This window comes from Pseudonaja textilis, chromosome 15, assembly GCF_049901715.1.
Source record: "Pseudonaja textilis isolate UNSWEBS1 chromosome 15, rPseTex1.2, whole genome shotgun sequence".
Lineage (NCBI taxonomy): Eukaryota > Metazoa > Chordata > Lepidosauria > Squamata > Elapidae > Pseudonaja > Pseudonaja textilis.
This window is the reverse complement of record NC_142004.1, coordinates 9,397,468-9,419,721: the sequence shown is the minus strand read 5'-3', so window position 1 is coordinate 9,419,721 and position 22,254 is coordinate 9,397,468.

Here is a 22,254-nt window from a genome sequence, read left to right as displayed (position 1 = left end):
CTGTAGACCAGACAAGGAACAATGGATGGAAACTGAACAAGGAGAGATTCAACATAGAAATAAGGAGACATTTTCTGACAAGGACAACCAGACAGATGGCAGTTCCATCAACTGATGGAACGGAAGTTGTGGGAGCTTAATCACTGAAGGCTTTCAAGAAGAGACTGTCAGAAATGGTGTAGGGTCTCTGTTATGTCCTGAGGACTCAAGGAGTTCTCACTCAGGTCCACTCACTTGTGTGGGCGTTATTCCCCCATTCCCATTGGTCAGTTCTCCCCAGCAGCCAGCTATAAAAGCAGGCTGCGGGGTCCAACTGGCTGCTGATTGCTGCGAGCCAGTTTCCAGGCTTGGCAAGCACGGTCAGCCCTTTATTTGTAAATAAAGTACTGTTGCACTCATGCTCTGGTTCAGCCTCTCATTGCTCAAACTTAACACTGGCGACGAAGGTGGGATGGCTACCAGAAGCACCTTGCAACCGCTGAGTCACTAGCCACCGATCTACAGCCCAGAGAGAGCGATCGGCTGGCAACAAGGGAAACGCTGATCCGCAGCCAGAGAGAGCGGTCAGCTAGCGAAACGAGCGATCAAAAAGAGCAAACGCAGATCCGCAGCCAGAGAAAGCGGTCTGAGTCAAATAGTTAGAAGCGTCTGTAGCCGCTTGTTAGCCTCGCTACGGGGAAAGTGAAGCGCTGCGAGCCGCAGCCGCTCTGCATTTGGCGCGAAATTCAAACGGGTGTCATTTGAATTTCGAGCCAGTAGGAATCACAGCACAGCGCTGTAGAGAGTCACTAACGCCCACTTTTTTTGGCGCGAATCAAGACACCTCCAACGGCTAGCAGCCAACGTGGTAACCCAGAGAGAGAGAAAGAGAGGGTAGCAAAAAAACCTCTCCAGAGCTGATATCACTAGTAACTCACGAGCGTTCGTAGTCCCAGAGAGATTTCTCCCGCAGGTAGCCCAGCCGTTCCAGCACCATGAGTTCCAATCCAGTATTCCCGGCGTTTAAACCAGACGAAGAGAAGTGGGAATCGTATAAGAACCGTTTCAATCATTACATCGATGCGGTCGGCCTGTCGGATGCGGGAGAGCATCGGAAAAATCCTATTTCCTAATCTACTGCGGAGCCACCGTTTACGATACCGCTGCAGCACTCGTGGCGCCGAGAGAATTAAAAACGTTCCGTGGTCCGAGTTGCTTGAGATCCTCACAAACCACTACGCTCCCAGGCCTTCACAAATCGCCAGGAGGTTCACGTTCCGAATGAGGAAGCAATCAAGTAAGGAGACCATCAACCAATATATGGCCGCCCTCAGAACAGCAGCCCTGCACTGCGGGTTTGGAACATACCTGGAGGACATGCTCCTCGATCAATTGGTTTGTGGGGTCAAGGATCTCAACCTACAGAGGCGACTGCTAGCTAAAAAAGACCTCAACCTCGCGCAAGCGGTAGAGGAGGCCCTAGCAGCCGAGCTAGCTATGAACTCAGCCACCGAAATTCAGGGCCCAAGCGCCAAGCTAGCAGCGTTCCCAGTCCATTCCGAAGAGGTGGAAGCGGAGGAAGGCCACAGCGATGAGAACGATGTCCATCGCCTCACCAATGACAGACGGTCGCAGGTAGGGGCCAAACAAGAATACACCGGTCCACCCAAGCACATCACCCTGTGCCTAGCCTGTGGGGGATCACATCAAAGGGCCACCTGCAAGTTTAAAGGAGCCGTTTGCAACAACTGCCATAAGAGGGGGCACATTGCGAGAGTCTGCCAAGCCCCCAAAGCGCTGCACAAAGACCCCGTCCTCGCACTCGGGACCACAGAGGCAAGTATTAAACTGTCGCACGCACCGCCTTGCCAGGCGTACTTGCCACTCTGTTAGTAAAATTTCTCTCTCTGTTTCCCTAGAAGGTAAACCGTGCCACATGGAGGTTGACACAGGGTCAGCGCTCTCAATAATCTCGTGGAACACCCTCAAGAGACTCCACCCCAGCCTATCTACTACCCGGCTTCAGAGATGCCAGTTCGGTCTGAAGGACTACCAGGGGAAGGCCATTCCCGTGATCGGCAGAGGCAAGTTCTTTGTCAGTTTTAGAGCTTTTAAAGGCCACCTACCTCTAGTGGTAGTTAACGGCAATCTACCCACCTTATTGGGGCTCGATTGGTTTCCCCACCTCGGCCTAGGGTTAACAGGAGTCCATGCTGTCTCAACCTCAGACACTGACTCCTTATTCGCTGACTACGCAGATGTGTTCAGCGAGGAGCTGGGGTGTTATAATGGAACCCCATCTCGTTCACCGTTGACCCCAGGCAGTCCCAATCAGATTAAAACCACGTAGAGTTCCATTTGCTATTCGACCAAAACTAGACGCTGAATTGGATAAACTACTAAAACAAGGGGTCATTGAGCCAACAGATTTCGCCAAGTGGGAGCGCCCATTGTCACACCCTCAAAAAGATGGTAGCCTGAGAATTTGCTCGGACTACAAGACAACAATCAATAAATATTTACAAGTTAGCGCCTATCCCGTGCCCGTCATTCAGCACTTATTGCACACATTCGAACCGGGCAGTATTTTTGCTAAATTGGACATGTCTCAAGCATATCAACAGTTCCCTGTTGATAACCAAACAGCGGAACTTCAGACCATCGTCACTCACAGGGGTGCCTTCCGATGCAAGCGTCTCCAATTTGGCGTAAGTGTTGCCCGGGTATTTTTCAATCCCTCATGGAGCGGATTTTACAGGGCCTCCCTGGTGTAGTACCCTACTTCGACGACATCTTGGTCTCGGCCAGGGACAGACCCCAACTCTTCCAGAGAGTGCGAGCAGTGTTAGAGAGGTTCAGACAGCATGGCCTCAAGTTAAAAAAAGAAAAATGCGCCATTGCCACTAGACAGGTGGACTTTCTGGGTTATAAAATTGACGCCTCTGGCATTCACCCCCTGGAGTCCAAGGTCAGGGCGATCCACGAAGCTCCCACACCGACCTCCAAAACGGAGCTACAAGCTTTCTTGGGACTCCTAAACTTTTATGCATCCTTTTTGCCCCATATAAGCCTCAGTAGCCGAACCCCTACACAGATTACTAGACAAAAGTCACCGTGGCACTGGGGGCACAAAGAAGACCAGGCGTTTAACGCCGTCAAATCACTACTTACGTCAGAGGCAGTGCTCATCCAATTCGACCCCAACCTTCCTTTAGTACTGGCAGCAGACGCATCCCCTTTTGGAATTGGGGCGGTCCTTAGTCACCGACTCGCCAATGGCGCCGAGGCCCCCATCGCCTTTTTCTCCAGGACGCTCTCGGCCACGGAGCGAAATTACAGCCAAATAGACAAGGAAGCCCTAGCAGCTGTTGCAGCCGTGAAAAAGTTTCACGAATTCCTTTTTGGCCACTTCTTGAACTGGTCACCGACCATAAGCCCCTCCTGGGCCTACTGGCCGGCGACAAACAGACACCTCAAGTCCTCTCCCCTCGGATGACAAGGTGGACGCTTTTCCTAGCGGCCTACTCATACAAACTTATCCACCGCCCGGGCAAAACTCTATCCACGCTGGCGCACTCAGTCGCTGCCCCTTACCGCTCCGGCTGAAGACCCAGCTCCTGTCAATGCCATTTTTGAAATCACCCAGTTGGACCTGCCCATCACCGCCCTTGACATCGCCGCCAAAACCAAGGCAGACCAAACGCTCGCCCAGGTGCTCGACTGGGTGAGGAGGGTGTGGCCGGGAGGCAATGTTGATAACAAATTCGCACCCTTTAAGACTCGCATGCAGGAGCTGTCCAGTTTGCAGGGTTGTCTACTGTGGGGCACTCGGTGATCATCCCGACCTCGCTGCGTACCCGAGTCCTGGAGGCGTTGCACGAGGACACCCGGCATTGTGAGAATGAAGGCGTTGTACGCAGCTACGATGTGGTGGCGGGTCTAGACGAGGACATTGTCAATTGGGTAAGTTCCTGCAGCATTTGCCAGGAATCCCGTCCTGCTCCCCCATCGCCACCCCTACCAGATGGGAGAGCGCCAGCGCCTTGGTCTAGAATCCATATCGATCTGGCCGGCCCGTGCATGGAAAGATGTTCCTAGTGGTCGTGGACGCTTATTCCAAGTGGATAGACATGGCGCAGCTATCCACGACCACCACACTAGCAATCACCAACGTGTTAGCGCGCCTGTTAGTTACCCATGGACTACCCGACTCCTTGGTCTCCGATAATGGCCCACAGTTCGCATCAGTAGAATTCAGCCGTTTTGCAGCCAACCTAGGCATTCGCCACATTTTAACAGCCCCATTTCACCCTGCGAGTAATGGGTTGGCTGAAAGGGCCGTCAGGACCACAAAGAGGCCCTCGCTAGGTTTGGCAGAGATGACTGGCACCACAAACTCTCACGGTTCCTGATGAGCCAGCACTCAACCCCTGTGCAGTCACCAATAAGTCCCCAGCGGAACTTCTGATGGGCGGCGCCTGAGGACTGTATTAGATAGGCTGCACCCACAATACTGCCCTGACTCTCCCTCGCTTCCACTTGGGGGTTAGACATTTTATGTTACAGGAGCCGATATTCGCAAGGAATTTCGCTGGGGACCCACTTTGGATTCCGGGCGAGGTCATCGCCGTCACCGGGCCGAGATCATATAGAGTCAGGCTGGAGGATGGTCGCGTCTGGAGGAGACACATAGACCAACTCAGAAGGCGCCTCAGCAACCTCGCAAACAAGAATCCAGAGTCTCCAGTCGAAGGGGAACCGTCCCATCCGCCACCCAGCCACATCGCACCCAGTGACCAGTCTGCGCCAGCGTCGTTCCGGTCAGCCCAAACCCGGACAACAGCGCCCAGAGAGTTGATCAACCGGATCCAACCCACGAGAGTTTGACTCCAGAAACCAACCCGGTGGTTTCCGAGGATGCCCAGTCCAGAGAGAGTGTTGGCGACACTATGCCAGCTCAACCGTCACAGACTGATACCGAACAGTCAGACAATGTTCCCGAGTTGCGCCGCTCCGAGCATCAACACAAACCCCCATCTACCTCAAGGACTATGCGTGTTCGCATCTGGGGGGAAGGGGTGTTATGTCCTGAGGACTCAAGGAGTTCTCACTCAGGTCCACTCACTTGTGTGGGCGTTATTCCCCCATTCCCATTGGTCAGTTCTCCCCAGCAGCCAGCTATAAAAGCAGGCTGCGGGGTCCAACTGGCTGCTGATTGCTGCGAGCCAGTTTCCAGGCTTGGCAAGCACGGTCAGCCCTTTATTTGTAAATAAAGTACTGTTGCACTCATGCTCTGGTTCAGCCTCTCATTGCTCAAACTTAACAGTCTCCTGCTTGGGCAGGGGGTTGGACTAGATGACCTACATGTCTCTTCCAAATCTTGTTAATCTGAATCTATCTAAGATGATCAAAGGCCTGGAGGCTAAAACATACAATGAACGGTTACACAAACTGGGCCTGGCTAGTCTAAGTGAAGAGAAGTACCAGGGGAGACAGGATAGCAGCTTTCCAATATTTGAGGGGCTGCCACAGAGAGGAGGAAGGGGTCAAGCTATTTTCCAAAGCACACAAAGGCCAGACAAGGAACAATGGATGGAAACTGACCAAGGAGAGATTCAACCTGGAAATAAGGATAAAATTTCTGACAGTGAGAACAATCAACCAAAGGAACAGAAGTTGCCTTCGGAAGTTGTGGGAGCTTCATCCCTGGAGGCTTTCAAGAAGAGACTGGACTGGCTTCTGTCAGAAATGGTGTAGGGTCTCCTGCTAGGGTGGAAGGTTGGACTAGATGACCCACAAGGTCCATTGGTTAATCTGTAGCTGACTCTGGAAAGAAATGCAGAGCAGAGCAACAAAGACGATTAGGGAACTGGAGGCTAAAACCTTGGAAAAATGGTTGCAGGAATTGGGTATGTTTGTCTTCAATGAAAAGAATGACTAGGGCTGAAATGGTTGCAGTGTTCCAATATCTCAGGGGCTGCCCCAAAGAAGAGGGGGTCAAATTATTCTCCAAAGCACCAGAAGGCAGGACAGGAAGAAATGGATGGAAACTTATCAAGGAGAGAAGTGACTTAGAACTAAGGAGATACTGTGAACAATTAATCAGTCGAAAGCTGTGGGTGCTCCAACAATGGAGGTTTTTAAAAAGAGACCGGACAGCCTTTTCTCTGGAATGGATTAGGATCTTCTGCTTGTGCAGGGGGTCAGACTAGAGGACCTCCAAGGTCCCTTCCAACTCTGTTATTCTGTTTCTGTTAGGTGAAGATGTGTTTCCAAAGCAAAAGGATGCTTGTCCTTGGCCACCAGCCCAAGTGAAGGTGCAAGAGAGAGAGATGTTGATTCACTTATCTGCCTCCACTTCCCATTATCTCCTTTCTACGCCTAAATATACTCTCTGAAACGTGGCCGTACCTGCCTTGAAACTGACAGCATCAGATATTTTGGGCTGGAGATGTTTTTAGGACAAGCTAGGGATCATCGGTGATGCAGCCGAGACCTTGCAGAGACTCTCTGGCTCCTGGCCCATCTCCTAGCCAAGCGGATGTCGCAAGGTGCATGACCTCATGAAGTTCCAGGTGGCTTCTTAGCTGGCTTAAAACAGAAGCGCACCTCCCAAATGAGTCGGCAAGGCTGGGGAAAGCTTGGAAGGAGCCTCCCAGAAACTCAGATGTCAACGTAAGTTTTCTTTTCCTTCGGTTTTGGTTTTTCTACTCTCCCAACCAGCCGATGGCTTGGAGATCTCCAAGTGGTTCCCCATCCAACAACTGACCAACTCTGACCCTGGTTAGCTTGCTGAAAAAAGCCAAGGTGGGCTAATTGAAAGGCCAAGTATTCAGATAAGCAGGTGCAAAAAAATCTTTCTTCTTCCTCCTCTTCTTATTCTTCTCCTCCTCTTCTCCCTTTTTCCTCTTTTTCCTCTCCTTCTCCCTCTTCTCCTCCTCTTTCTCCTCCCCTTCCTCCCCTTCTTCTTCTCTTCCCTCCTCTTTCCCCTTTTCTTTCTCCTCTTTTCCTTCCTACTCTTCCTCTCCTCCTTTTCTTTCTCTTCCTTTTTCTTTTTCTCTCTCTACTCCCCCTCCCCTTTTCTTTCTTTTTCCTACTCTTCCTCTTTTTCTTCTCCTCCTTCTTCTTCCTCTCCTCCTTCTCTTCCTCCTTTCCCCCTCTCTTCTTTCTCCTCCTTTTTCCTACTCTTCCTCTCCTCTTCTTTCTCCTTTTTCTTCTCCCTCTCCTCCTCCTTCCCTTTTCTTTCTTCTTTTTCTTCCTACTCTTCCTCTTTTTCTTCTCCTTCTCCCTCTTCTTCCTTTCCTCTTTCTCCTCCTCCTCTTCCTCCTTTCCCCCTCTCCTTTTCTTTCTCCTCTTTTTCCTACTCTTCCTCCTCTTTCTCTTCCTCTTCCTCTTCTTTTTCTTCTTCTCCCTGTACTCTTCCTCCCCTTTTCTTTCTTCTTTTTCTTCCTACTCTTCCTTCCCTTTCTTCTTTCTCCTCTTTTTCTTCCTACTCTTCCTTCCCCTTCTTCTTCCTCCCCCCTCCCCCCCTTCCCTCTCCCCTCTATTTTCTCTTCTTCTCCCTCTACTCATCCTCCTCTTTCTCTTTCTCCTTTTTTTTCCTATTCTTCCTCTTCTTTTTCTTCTCCTTCTTCCTCTCCTCTTCTTTCTCCTCCTCCTCCCCTCTTCTTTTTCTTTTCCTTCTCCCTCTCCTCTTCTTCCCCCTCCCCCTCCCCCTCCCCACCCCCAACCCCTTTTCAGGAGGAGGCCTAAGACCAGAAGCTTTTGACTTGAAATGAATTTGCAGGCACCAGACTGCAGGAAACGCTTTGAAGATCCGTCTCAAAGCAGAAAAAAAGGAAATGGCCCCAACTTTGCAAGAGGCGGGGTGGTGGGTGCGTCTAACCCAGCTAAGCTTCCTTCTCCCACCCCCATTTGCTAAGCCTCTCTTCCCCCCCCTCCCGCCAACCCCTCCTCCATCCTAATCCTGCAACTGGATTTGGAGGGTTTTTTTTAAAAAAAAAAATCGGCCAGGCTCCACTAGCTACGAACAAGTCACTGCTCCATTGTCTCTGGGCTACAGTGAGTAAGTATGAACAATACTACAAGGAAGATAAGGGAGGAACGGAGACTGGCACTGAAGTGGACTGAATGCAGACTCGGGGTAGTGATGTTTGGCTGGGGAGGGGTCCCTAGTCCCTCCCCATACACCCCCCAAATGCATGGGTGCAATAATTTTGGAACCCAAATGATCTTTCCTCGAGGAACCGATTTTAGCATCCTGTAATCCACACGGCTTTGGGTTTAAGTTAAACACTCTGGTTTAGCATCTTCCTGACAACGGTGGCGAGAAAGCCCGTAAAATGGAGCAAAAACTCACTTAACAACTGTCTTGCTAAGCAACAGAAATTCTGGTCCCAATTTGTGGTCATAAGTCAAGGACTACCTGTACGACCCTAGAGGATGACAATGGGAAAACACACACACACACAACCAACCCAGGAAATTAAGAATGAAATCTGATCACCAAGGCAACGATAGGGAGGTGCAGAATAGAACAGAACAGCAGAGTTAGAAGGGGCCTTGGAGGTCTTCTAGTCCAACCCAATGCCCAGGCAGAAAACCCTATTTCATTTCAGACAAACGCCTGTCCAATCTCTTCTTGAAAAACCTCCCGTGATGGAGCACCCGCGACTGGTTGATTGTTCTAACTCTCAGGAAATTTCTCCTAGGTTGTTTCTCACCTTGATTAGTTTCCATTAGTTGTTTCTTGTCTTGCCTTCTGGTGCTTTGGAAAATAAGTTGACCCCCAACTCTTCTCTGTGGCAGCTCCTCCAAATCCTGGAGTACCGCTATCTTGTCACTGCAAGTCCTTCTTTTCTTTAGACCAGCCACACCCACCTCACGTAATCGTTCTTCATATCTTTTCATATCTGACTCTTGATGAATGTATCTTTTCTTTTATGTACATTGAGAGCATTTGCACCAAGACAAATTCCTTGTGTGTCCTATCACACTTGGCCAATAAAGAAGTCTATTCTATTCTATTCTATTCTATTCTATTCTATTCTATTCTATTCTATTCTATTCTATTCTATTCTATTCTAATTCTAATTCTAATTCTAATTCTAATTCTAATTCTAATTGTACCCTATGACTATTATTAAGTGTTGTATCTGATGATTCTTGACTCTTGATGAATGTATCTTTTCTTTTATGTATACTGAAAGCATTTGCACCAAGACAAATTCCTTGTGTATCTTATCACACATGGCCAATAAAGAAGTCTATTCTATTCTGTTCTGTTCTGTTCTATTCTATTACCTTTCCTTTCCATATATTCTATGCTATGCTATGCAATGCGATGCGACGCGATACAATGCAATGCAATGCTATTCGTCTCCAGGCCTTTCTCACTATCACTTTCTCACTGTCAGGAAATTCCTCCTTAGTTCTAGATTGCTTCTCTTCTTGATTAGTTTCCATCCGTTGCTTCTTCTCTGCCTTCAGGTGCTTTGACACCTTCTTTTTTTTTGTGGTAGCCTCTTGGATATCGGAAGACTGCTATCACGTCACTTCCTTCCTCTTCGATCCAGGAGATCTTCATCTGATCAGGACCAACTGGGCACCCAAATCCATAAAATCCTACCGAGCCAGCATAATCCAGAAAGATTGATTGTTGCTCATTCCTCACGGGTAGCTCACATCCCAAGAGATCACAGTCCAAGCTGTTGCATTGTCACTTCCTTGCTTAACTAAAAAAAAAAAAAAAAATCTCCCCCTTTCTTCTTTACTTCCTTCCTTCCGTTTTTCTCAGGCCACAGAGAGTAACCCCTTTCAATAGTTTCTGGCTATTCTCTCACAGATCAAGTGGGAGAACTGGAAAGGGAGGTGGGCGGGGTGAGGGGGAACCTGCTGATGACAAAAAGAGAGGGATGCATTTTTTTAACCTGTGCCCCCCCCCCAAAAAAAAATGATAGGAAGTATCTCACCAAACAGGTTTGCTTCTGGTAAAAAGCTCTCAGGTGGAAAGAGGAACAAGAGCAATTGTGTTACCCTTTCCCAGGATGCTTAAAATAGGCGATAAACAAATTCACATGTTCAGGTTGGCTTTACATAATAATAGCCAGAAGGGGGTAAAAAGCAGAGGATGTGGAAGTAGTAAAATTCTTGCAGATGTACAATAAAGAGAATTGCAGCGTAGGGAAACCGTAGTACATCTCAAACTACTGCAGATTTGGAACATCTTTTTTTTATGTATAAATAAGGAGTAGTTAACGCAACCAACTCAATGCTTAAACCGTGGTGGTTTGCCAGTCAGGCCTCAGGGCAGACACCAACCACGGATGGATAACTGGTCTATAAATCATGGCTTGTGAACCACAGCCATTTCAAACTGGGTTCACCCTGTCTGTGGAGATACTCAGCCATCCAGGTCATGGTTGTTCCAAAGGTGCTTTTTTTGAGAAGCAACTGGACTTTTTATTTTTCCTTGAACATAGTTGAAACTGAAGGAGCTTCTTGGATGAGAAGTGAGATGCCTTCAAGGAAAAGCAGTCCAGTTGCCTCTTGAAAAAGCACCTTTGGGTTCACATTGCACCCTAAGATAAGGGTGTCCTTCAGTCCCGGTCAGTTCCTGAGGGATTCATGGACCCATCACATCCTTGGTGTTTTGGGGAGTGTTTTGAAAAGGTTTGGCCCCAGCCTTCTTCTCAGATGTTTCTTCAACTTCCTAATCTAGTTTGGGGTCCAAGATGTCCTATGGTCTTCTTCTGTTGCTCAGCTGTTCCCATCCAAGCTGTCCTGAAGTTCAACCCAACGTCTGGTGACCTCCACAGCTATATCTCCAAGTTATCTTGGACCCAGGATTCGATTTTTCTGAACATTTTCAAGGTCGCCCAAGCCCAGGTAGATGCCACCACAAATCTCCAAAATCTGAAGATGTTATTGAAGTATCTAGAGCAGGACTACTAGATTCTGTAACAGCTTTCTTCCTTATGCCATCCGTCTGGTAAAATCACAAAATTCGTTTTTTTTCTCCATGTATATGTATACACCCGAACTAGACTGGGATGTTTCTCAGTGTCGTGTGTGTGTGTGTGTGTGTGTGTGTGTGTGTGTGTGGTACATGGATAATGGTTATCTTTTGAGAGCTGAATGCAACAAAAATTCATTTTAACGTATCCTGATTAGTGTACATTTAAAGTGACAATAACATTTTATTCTATTCTATTCTGTTCTTTCTTATTCATTCTATTCTACTATTTCTTATTCATTCTGTTCTATTCTTTCTTATTTATTCTATTCTACTCTTATTCATTCTATTCTGTTCTGTTCTTTTGTATTCATCCTATTCTATTCTACTTTCTTATTCATTCTATTTTTTCTTATTCATCCTATTCTATTCTACTTTCTTATTCATTCTATTCTGTTCTACTTTCTTATTCATTCTATTCTATTCTACTCTTATTCATCCTATTCTATTCTACTTTCTTATTCATTCTATTCTATTCTTTTTTATTCATCCTACTCTGTTCTACTCTTTTATTCATTCTATTCTACTCTTTCTTATTCATTCTATTCTGTTCTGTTCTTCCTTATTCATTCTAGTTTATTCTCTTTATTCTATTGTACTCTCTTATTCATTCTACTCCATTCTTATTCATTCCATTCCATCTTATTCATTTTATCCTATCCTATCCTATCCTATCCTATCCTATCCTATCCTCCATATTCCATTCATGATCTCGTTGGCTCAACGCAGAGACGACGGCCTTTAACCCCAGCTTTTCACCCATTCTATCGAGTGCCAGTCAGGTGTTCCCAAGTTGGTCTTCAGCAACCGTCAGGTCTTAAAAACTTGCTTCTTTTTGAATCAAAGCCAACGAGAGCCTAGAGTGACATACAGGCTTTCAATCGCTTCCTTTCCCAATATCAAAGGCGACTCGTCTCCTTTTTTGTCGATCTGCGCACAAAACTCACCTGTCCCCTTTTTTGGGGGGCGGGGGGGTATCTGCTGCAGCCTTCCTATCCCAGGAGGATGAGGCAAGCACAGCGCACAATTCCTGGGGCCATGTGGAGCAGGCCTGCTTCCAAGAAAAGTGCATGAGATGCTCCAGCGTGCTTTTTAAAGTCGCTGCCGCTTTGATTGTGTTGTTTGAAGGGGTGGGGAAAAAAAGCTGCTTTCAAAGTGAAAAACAGAACATTTATAACTTAAAGGGAAGCCGAACAGCAGGGACACCTTTTCTCTGTGTGTATCGCTTGGAAATCCACCTCCAGATGTTAGGATTCATTGCCTCCCATCTGGCATCTATTTTTTTCTCTCTCTTTCTCTTTCTCTCTTTCTCTCTCTCTTTTCTCTGGACGTCTGGACTGAAATGTTTTTTCCCTATAATTGAGGCCTTCCCAAAAAATCAGATCCAGGGGAAAACATAGTAGCTCGTCCTCGACTTACAACAATTTGCTTAGTGGCCAAAGTTACAATGGCACTGAAAAAAGTGACTTATGACTGTTTTTCACACTTATGACTGTTGCAGCATCCCCATGCTCATGTGATCAAAATGTAGACTTTCAGCAACTGGCTCATATTTATGACGGTTGCAGCGTCCCAAGGTTACGTGAGTCCCCTTTTGCAGCCTTCTGATGAACGAAGTTCATGGAAGAACCAGATTCATTTAACAACCATGTTACTAATTTAACAACTGTGATTCACTTAACAACTGTGGCAAGAATGGTCATAAAATGGGGCAAAAATCTATCTATCTATCTATCTATCTATCTATCTATCTACAGTATCTATCTCTGTCTATCTCTAACTATCATCTATCTATTTATCAATATCAATCTACAGTATCTATCTATCTATCTATCTATCTATCTATCTATCTATCTAATCTTATATCTACCTAGCTATCTTATCTATCTAGCAATCTACAGTATCTATCTATCTATCTATCTATCTATCTATCTATCCATCATCTATCAATCTATCAATCTACAGTATCTATCTATCAATCATCTGCCTCTGTCTATATCTATTATCTATCTAGCAATCTACAGCATCTATCAATCTATTTATCATTTGTCTCTATCAGTTTATATCTATCTATCCATCATCTATCAATCTATCAATCTACAGTATCTCTATCTCTATCTATCTATCATCTATCTATCAGTTTATATCTATCTATCATCTATTAATCTATCAATCTATAGTATCTATCTCTAGCTATCTCTAGCTAGCTAGCTATAATCTATCTCTATCAGTTTATATCTATCTATCAATCATCTATCAATCTACAGTATCTATCTATTTCTATCTATCATCTATCTATCAATATCAGTCTATGGTATTTATCTATCTATCAATCATCTGTCTCTGTCTCTGTCTATCATCTATCTAGGAATCTATCTATCTATCTATCTATCTATCTATCTATCTATCTATCTATCCATCTATCTATCTATCCCTTGATTTGTTTAGTGACCAAAATTACAACAGTACTGAAATAAATGACGTACAACTGGTTTCACACTTATGACCAGTTGCAGCATTCCCATGGCCACATGATCAAAATTCAGGCACTTGGCAACTGACTCGTATTTACGATGGTTGCAGTGTCCTGGGGTCACGTGATCACTATCCATAACCTTCCCAGCCGGCTTCCGACAAGCTAAGTCGATGGATTTGCTGGATTTGCTTAATGATCATATGGTTCATATAACAACCACAGTGATTTGCTTAACAACTGTGGAAGAAGAAGAAGAAGAAGAAGAAGAAGAAGAAGAAGAAGAAGAAGAAGAAGAAGAAGAAGAAGAAGAAGAAGAAGAAGAAGAAGAAGAAGAAGAAGAAGAAGAAGAAGAAGAGGAGGAGGAGGAGGAGGAGGAGGAGGAGGAGGAGGAGGAGGAGGAGGAGGGGAGGAGGAGGAGGAGGAGGGAGGAGGAGGAGGAGGAGGAGGAGGAGGAAAGGAAGGAAGGAAGGAAGGAAGGAAGGAAGGAAGGAAGGAAGGAAGGAAGGAAGAGGAGGAGGAGGAGGAGGAGGAGGAAAGGAAGGAAGGAAGGAAGGAAGGAAGAGGAGGAGGAGGAGGAGGAGGAGGAGGAGGAGGAGGAGGAGGAGGAGGAGGAGGAGGAGGAAGTAGTTGAAGAAGAAGAAGAAGAAGAAGAAGACAAAGTTGAAGACGAAGAAGACTGTACAATTAGGTATGAATACACTGAATAACTAACTTGTTTAGCAACAGAAATGTTGGGTTTGATTGTCGCCGTACGTCGAGGTCTACCTTCATGGGAAGGCAATGAAACCTTTGGAAAAGAACATTTATTCTGAGCATCCCGGTCTAAAACGGGTTACATTGCAGGGCCGAAGGTCTGGAAAGACATGGAAACATTTCCCCTGAACAAAATTCTACAGACAGAAAAATTAAACCAAACTCTGGCAACCCACTTCATCTCTATTTCCTTTGGGAGGAAACTCTAAGGATATCTTTTTAAGAACTGTCAAAACTCACGAGTCCGTCATAAATTATTCTTTTTCATTACCCAACTTATTAAGTAGGCTGTTCGGGATAATGGCAAGGAAAAAAAATAATCCTGTTTTAATTCCCACTGTATTTTATATAAGTGCCAATAGAGACCCAGGTTTAAGCCAGCATTCTCTTTTGTACAATGGTGGGCAGTCTTCGCCCCCCCCCCCACCGCCAATTCCAAAGTTAATTACAGGTGGGTCCCCAACTTACGACCAAAATTTCCATTGCTAAGTGAAACGGTTGCTGGATGAGTTTTTCGTCATTTTGTGACTTTTCTTGCTGCCGTTGTTAAGTGAACCAATGCAGTTGCTTCATTAGGAACTTGGTTGTTTCTCACTTATGACTGTCGCAACATCCCCATGGTCACGTGATCAAAATGCAGACGCTCGGCCCACATTTACGACGGTTGCAGGATCCCGGGGGTCACGTAATCCCCTTTTGCGGTCTTCTGACAAGCAAAGTCAATGGGGGAAGGGCCAGATTCACTTAACAACTGGGGTTACTAACAACAACTGCAGCGGTTCGCTTAACAACGGTGCCAAGAAAGCTCATAAAATGGGGCAAAACTCGCTTAGCAACTGTCGCACTGGAGAACAGAAATTTCGTGGTCCGAAGTCAGGGACCACCTGCAGTGAGCTCCAAGCCAACATCCAACCATCTTTGCAAGTGAAAACCACAGCAGGTTCTATCATCCATCCATCTGTAGGCACCTAAGCCTAGATCGTCCCAAGGGTGCTTTTCCCAGGAGGCAACTGGACTTGGTTTTCTCTTTAAAGACGTTTCGCTTCTCCTCCAAGAAGCTTCTTCAGCTCTGACTGGATGATGTGGAAGGGAAGGATTGATACTCCTTGCAGACAGCTGGTCATATGCATCCTTTTAGGGGGTCATTGAGGCCACTTTGAGGCTTATCAGTGTCCTCAGGGTCACCTGAGTGGTGCAAGTGGATGTGGAGCCTTCTAGAAACGGTTGAAAGGACTGTGTTGTAGACTGGAGATAGATGATGATCTGTTGAGAGAGGGCTGTTCAATTTTGATGTAGATGGCCTCTTTGTCCCCTCTTTCAAACCAATAGTCCTTTCTGTCCAAAATGTGGACTTCAAAAGAGCAGCCTTTGTCTTTTAAAGGCAGATGTACGGCTGAATCTCTAGCCCTGTTGAGTTTCTTCTACGGTGTGCCATGTGTTTATGAAGTGTTTTGCTTCCCTACTGTACAGATCTGCTTCTATCCCAGGGCGGTAGCTCTTTTGAATTTTACTGTATAGTGCAGTGTTGGTGCGGTGTCGGGGTTTCACTACAATGTGTGGACTGTGAAGGATGTGTGTTTGTATTTATTTTTCATAGTCATGATGTGCACTGAAGATGGTGTTTGATTTCGTTGTACGAGGTGCAATGACAATAAACTAAACTAAACTCACTGCTGTCGGGATTCTGGCAGTTACCCCATTTTAAATCATCAGTCTTGAGCTAAACTTCCAAAACATAAAAAGGATTTATGGGGAGTGAACATATCTGGCATTGCCTGGGTGGAGCTGACTCTGAGACACATCATTCGTTGTCACCCTTGACCCTGGTTTTCCCTCCACGCCCTGGGTATATCGTAATTCATATTCTCCAATGGGACACCTCCATAGCCAAGAGTCATCAATCACGCTCTCAGGCAGAAACTTTGGTCACCTAGTTACTATCTTTGAAAACATTTGTGGAATGCAGTTTCGGTTTTGCAAGCTGCTGCACTGCTCCCCCCTCTCTTTCTGTTGGCAATTCTAAAAAGAGAAATATTTTGAGTTCACAACTGCATTATACTGCATATACCGTGCCATTTCTTGGATGAGAAGTGAACTGGAGAAGCTTCTTGGATGAGAAGTGAAATGTCTTCAAAAGCAAAACCAGAAAGCCCAGTTGCCCCTTGAAAAAGCACCTCTGGGACAACTGTGACCTGGATGGCTGAGAATTCTCCCTAGGCGCTTAAGCCTAGGTCAATATTTTCCTGAGACAAAGAAGCCAAGAATTAGCCACCTTTCGCTTAACTCTCCAATCCAGCGAGGCTAAAACGGGGAGTTGATGAAGAATAACAGGCCAGCAAACTGTGATGGTAAAATTAGTCCGTGCCAATCATCCAGATAAGGGAGAGGATGGTTTGAGCAAGTGCTGAAAGAGCCTCCCGCTCTTGAAAAGAAAATAAAAGCAGACCCAGGAAAATAACAAGGTTATTAATCTTTCATTAAGCTAAGAGGATGAAAAAGAATCACTTAAAACCCCATTTCTTTCTCTGCTCCATAAGCAGGGAACCCCCTGCCAACTTCAAAGGCTGGCCAAGAAATTAGTTAATATGTTGGCGCGGAACCCAGATTGCAGTTTACATAAGGGGTTTCTTCACCTACTATTCCTCCTCCTCCTTTTCTCAATTTCTTGTCCTCTTGAACAAAGCAATCTCTGGGGACTTAGAGAGAGAGAGAGAGAGAGAGAGAGAGAAGGAAGGAGAAAAAACTGGGAGTGGGGGGAAGAGGCAGAATGGAATTGGGACGGGCGAGATGACAAGAGAGGAGGAACCGCGTGGTCCACGAGGAAGGTTTGATTGGGGTGGTTGGAGGCTGCCAGAGAAACCTGGATGTTTGGAGAGCCTCCTCCGTGTTGGAATTCAAAGCCCAACAGGGTTTCTTTGATTTGGTTATTTACAGGTAGTCCTTGACTTACAGCCATTTGTTGAGTGACCATTCAAAAGTTACGACGGCAATGGAAAAAAAAACATGCCTTTGGACCGTTTCTTACCCTTACGTCTGTCGTAGCATCCACAGAGTCATGTGATGGGATCAAAACTTGGGTGCTTGGCTCCTGACTCATATTTATGACGGTTGCAGTTCCCAGGGTCACACGGTCACCTTTGGAGAGCATCCCCGTGGGAACGGGATCAAAATGAAGGAGGAAGGGGAAGGAGGAAGGAAAGGGGAAAGGAGGGGAAAGGAAAGGAAGGAAAGAAGAGAAAGGATAGGAAAGGGAAGGAAAGGAAAGGGAAGGGAAGGGAAGGGAAGGGAAGGGGTGGGGTGGGATGGAAAGGAAAGGAAAGGAAAGGAAAGGAAAGAAAAGAAAAGAAAAGGAGAAAGGAAAAGAAAGGGAAGGGAAGGGAAGGGAAGGGAAGGGAAGGGAAGGAAAGGAAAGGAAAGGAAAGGAAAGGAAAGGAAAGGAAAGGAAAGGAAAGGAAAGGAAAGGAAAGGAAAGGAAAAGAAAGGAAAGGGAAGGGATGGAATGGAAAGGAAAGGAAAGGAAAGGAAAGGAAGGAAAGGAAAGGGGAAAGGAACAGAAAGGACAGGAAAGGAAAGGAAAGGAAAGGAAAGGAAAGGAAAGGAAAGGAAAGGAAAGGAAAGGAAAGGAAAGGAAAAGAATGGAAAGGAAAGGAAAGGAAGAAGAGATGAAGGGGAGGGAAAGGGAAGGGAGTAAATGGATGGGAAAGAGAATAAATGAATGAAGAAGGGGAAAGGGAAGAAAGGAAAGGGGAGGAAAAAGAGATGAAGGAAAGGAAAGGAAAGGAAGCGATGAAGGGAAAAGGAAAAGAACACAAGGCAAAGCCTCCTGAACCAAGCCACTTTGGTTCCTTTAGAAATTTAACTTTCCCTTTCATGAATTGATCAACTTGGGGTAGGCTGGATTCTTAGCAAGCCAGGATAAAATTCACCCCACCACCCCTTTCCTTCTTTTGCTAATGAGATGATAAAGCAGCAGGCGTCAAATTCTTAATTACTAGAGGCGACTCACAGCAGAAAGAGACAGAGGGAGACCAACATGTCTCCTCAACCCCTTCCCCCTCCCCCCCTTTTAAAGCTGCATGCCTAAGTTATAACTTCAGGCTTATGACAGTCCCGCTGAGCTCTCTTCCTTTGATGCTCTGTCTTTGTCTCGGGGTAGATCCCGAAGGGAGACGGGGGGGGGGGGGAACCAGAGGTGGGAAGGAAGGCGGCCTGGATTTTCAGGTGCAAATTAAAAGCTCACCCCCACCTCACAAGGGGGGCTGTCCCGCCTTTATCTTGGTGCTTTGGATAGCAAAACCAGCCAACCATAGTTTAGCCTAGCATCTTGCATCGTCCTGGTTTGTAGAGTGACCCCCCCAGAGCCTGCCTGCCCTGCAAAAAGATGCAGAAAGACCCCAGGAAAACTTCATCCCATCCCTCAGTTAAAAACCATGCTCCGTCTTTATTTACGGCCCAAGGGAAATGACAGTAAAAGATCAGCAGAGGGTACAAAATCTGCGAAAGAATGTTTTTTTAAAAAAAAAATATGGCAAGAAAACCCTCAAAACCCTGAAATCTTCCTTTTTAATTTTAATCGTAATTCTTTCGTCTTTAATGTCAATGGTTCGGTTTTATTGTCTTTTTCTGATTGTTTGATAAGCTAACTAGAGTCACTGCAAGAATGAGACATGCAGCATATCAATTAAATAGATAAATAAAATAAAAAAATTGGCAGCTAACAGTTAAGAGTATTGAAGAGGAAGCAGATGGTTTTTAAGAGCTATTGATAAAAAAAAAGGTGACAAAACCAGAAGTAAAAAATGAATCTCCAGGGTACACACCATGGGAATCCAGTTTATAAATCTGGATTAAAACCAGATTTAAAATTCTCTTAAATCTGGCAAGGGCTGCGGTTCAGATCCACATTTGTGCCCTTGACTCCGCAAATAAAGCTATCAAAACAAAAGGTTTTGTTTTCAAAAGTTGTTTTAACAAAAGCCGTTCTGTGTTTTACACAACTGTTTTGACAAACGCCCTTCGACAGCCATTATCTCACCCGTGTTTATCAATGTTTATAAATTCTGGAAAGTGAGCATAGAAACCAGACCAGGCAAAGCACCCTCTATAAAAATTAATCATAGTAATAAAATGATTGCAATTTATTCTGAGATTAGATCCGGGCTAATCCAGGAACACAGCCCCCAAAGTGAAGGATTTGGCAGAAATCCAGCATTTATGGATAAATTTATCCCATGTATCCTTGTGTGGGGGAGGGGAAACCCAGCTGTTTTTTGTTTGTTTTTTTGCTTTGATATTTTGCACACTCAACCCCCAAATGTCACTTCCAGGAGACTGCTTATCATTTTGCAAGCCACCCAAGAATCAAACAGTGAGATGGACAGCATATATAAATTTTATAAATAAACACATAAATAAAACTTTTGGCAGCTAACAGTTTTAACAGGATTGAGGAAAAACTCAAATGGCTTTTAAGAGCCATTGATCAAAAGGTTGTGAAAAACCAGGATTGAAAAATGAACCTCCGGGGAGCAAATCACCAGAAGTCAGTTTACAAATCTGATTTCTCGGGAGCTTCTCCCTGGAGATTCATTTTTTAAACGTGGTTTTTACAACCTTTTCATCCAGAGAAGGCTGAAGAGGGGAAGGAACATTTTTCCTCAAAAAGTTTTTTTTTATTTTTAACAACGAACATAAACATAAAACAACAGATAAAACCTTCTTTCAATTATACAGTGTGTCGGTTGGTACATTTTCATTGTGCACAATATCTATAGTCTTTTCCCCTTCAATTTACATTCATATTGCATTAATCAACTTTCCACATCATATTATATCATTATTAGACCGTTAGACTTTAATTTCAAATCCACATTATCCTTTAGAGCAAATCTCAGTTCTTACTAATTTTGATTCATCTTATAATTCATTCCAATATAATCAGTTGTAACATATCATTGCTTTTGTATTATACTTCAATTTCCTATTTGTCTATCTAACCGTTGGTAAAATAAATCCCATATCTTATAGTATTCTTTTTCTTCTTGCTCTCTAACTGCTAACGTTAATCTACTAAACTTCAGGAAGGGGAAGAAGGAAAGGAAAACAAAGCAAAGGGAATGTTAAGGAAACCGGAAATGCTGAAAAATCAATAAAGCCAAACTTTAAAAAGTTTATGAACAGGATAAACCGACACCCGGGAATGCAAAAATCAGAAAATTGTGCCATCCGAGAGGGATCGTCATGCAATTCCCAGCTCTCGGCCTGACCCACTTCGCAGGGTTGTCGTTGCGGGGAAAATAACAGAATAATAAAGTTGGAAGGGACCGTGTAGGTCATCTAGTCCAACCTCCCCACCCAAGCAGGAGATCTTACACCATCCCTGTCAAATGGCAGGAGGAAAGAGTATAGAATATATTTGTGTCTCAAGTTATTTCTAAAAATAATAAAGGCAGGATGCAAATAAATAAACAGACATCTTGAGCTTTGGAAGGAATGCTTCTCATATCTATTTCTTTGCCCACCGCCTCCTAAACATTGCCCCAAATGTGTTACAAGGAATTGTACAGGTTTGTTACAAGGAATTTTGGAAAAAAGCACAGAGCCCAACCCTTATTTGAAGTGACGGGTTGCAGAAAAATTGGTCCTTCCTTGCAGGGGCCAGGCTGCCATTTCTTAAACATTAAATTTTTAATTTTAAAACTGGAAAGGGAAATGGCAAAGGGACAAGCTGGAGAGAAGCCCTTCAAATAAGCATCTGGCCAGTTCTGAAGGGAGCAGCTGACCAACAACTGAAAAGCGGGTTTGGGAACCCGCTTTCCCCAAAATCCAGGAACAGCGAAGACCAGTATGGAGTTTTCAAGGTTCCCAGCTTGCAAGAAAGATTTCTGGAGATCTTCTGCCCTCTGCTGGGAGACCCATGGACCTGTCTGGCTGGACAGAAGAGATTTTAGAATAGAATAACAGAGTTGGAAGGGACCTTGGAGGTCTTCTAGTCCAACCCCCTGCTTAGGCAGGAAACCCTACACCATTTCAGACAGACGGTTATCCAACAACTTTTTAAAAACTTCCAGTGTTGGAGCATTGGCAACTTCTGGAGGCAAGTTGTTCCACTGATTAATTGTTTTGATTGTCAGGACATTTTTCCTTAGTTGTAAATTGCTTCTCTCCTTGGTTAGTTTCCATCCATTGCTTCTCGTCCTGCCCTCAGGTTGTTTTGGAGAATAGCTTGACTCCCTCTTCTTTGGGGCAGCCCCTGAGATATTGGAAGCCTGCTATCATGTCTCCCCTAGTCCTTCTTTTCATTAAACTAGACAGACCCAGTTCCTGCAACCGTTATGCTTGAATTTTATGCTTGACTTTATTTGCAATCGTTAAACAGTACAACAGAACTGAGATGCTTCAACTATTCAAAATGTCCAAAATTACATTGACAAGGTCAGGAAATCCAGCAAATTATTATCCAGATAATTATAGCACATAGAATGACAGAGTTGGAGGGGACTTCAGAGGTCTTCACAGGTCTTTCCTGAGGCTCCTGGGAGAAGGCTGTGTGTGTTTGTGGCATGTTTGCAGTGATGAGAAAGCAAGCAGAATTGGCATTTAGAACATAGAATAAGAGGATTGAAAGGGACCTTGGAGGTCATCTAAACCAACCCCCTGCTCAGGCTGGAGACCCTGTACTGTTTCAGACAAATGGCTGTCCAGGCTCTTCTTGAAAGCCTCCAGTGATGGAGCATCCGCAATTTATCATGATTTATGTTAACCTATCCAACTAATTATACTTTATCAATTGTCCAGCTAATGATTATTATAATGTACAATTTGTCCAGCTAGTGTCATGTATTGTAATCCAGACTTTATTTACTTTAAGTCAATAAAGAAGAAAAGACAGATGGGTTTTACAGATGATTTTCCACTGATGTAGAACGACCATAAATAAAAGCCAAAGTTTATAAACGTGATAAACCGAACACTCGGGAATGCAAAATTCAGAAAAGTGTGCCATCCAAGAGGGGACTTAAAATACAGACGA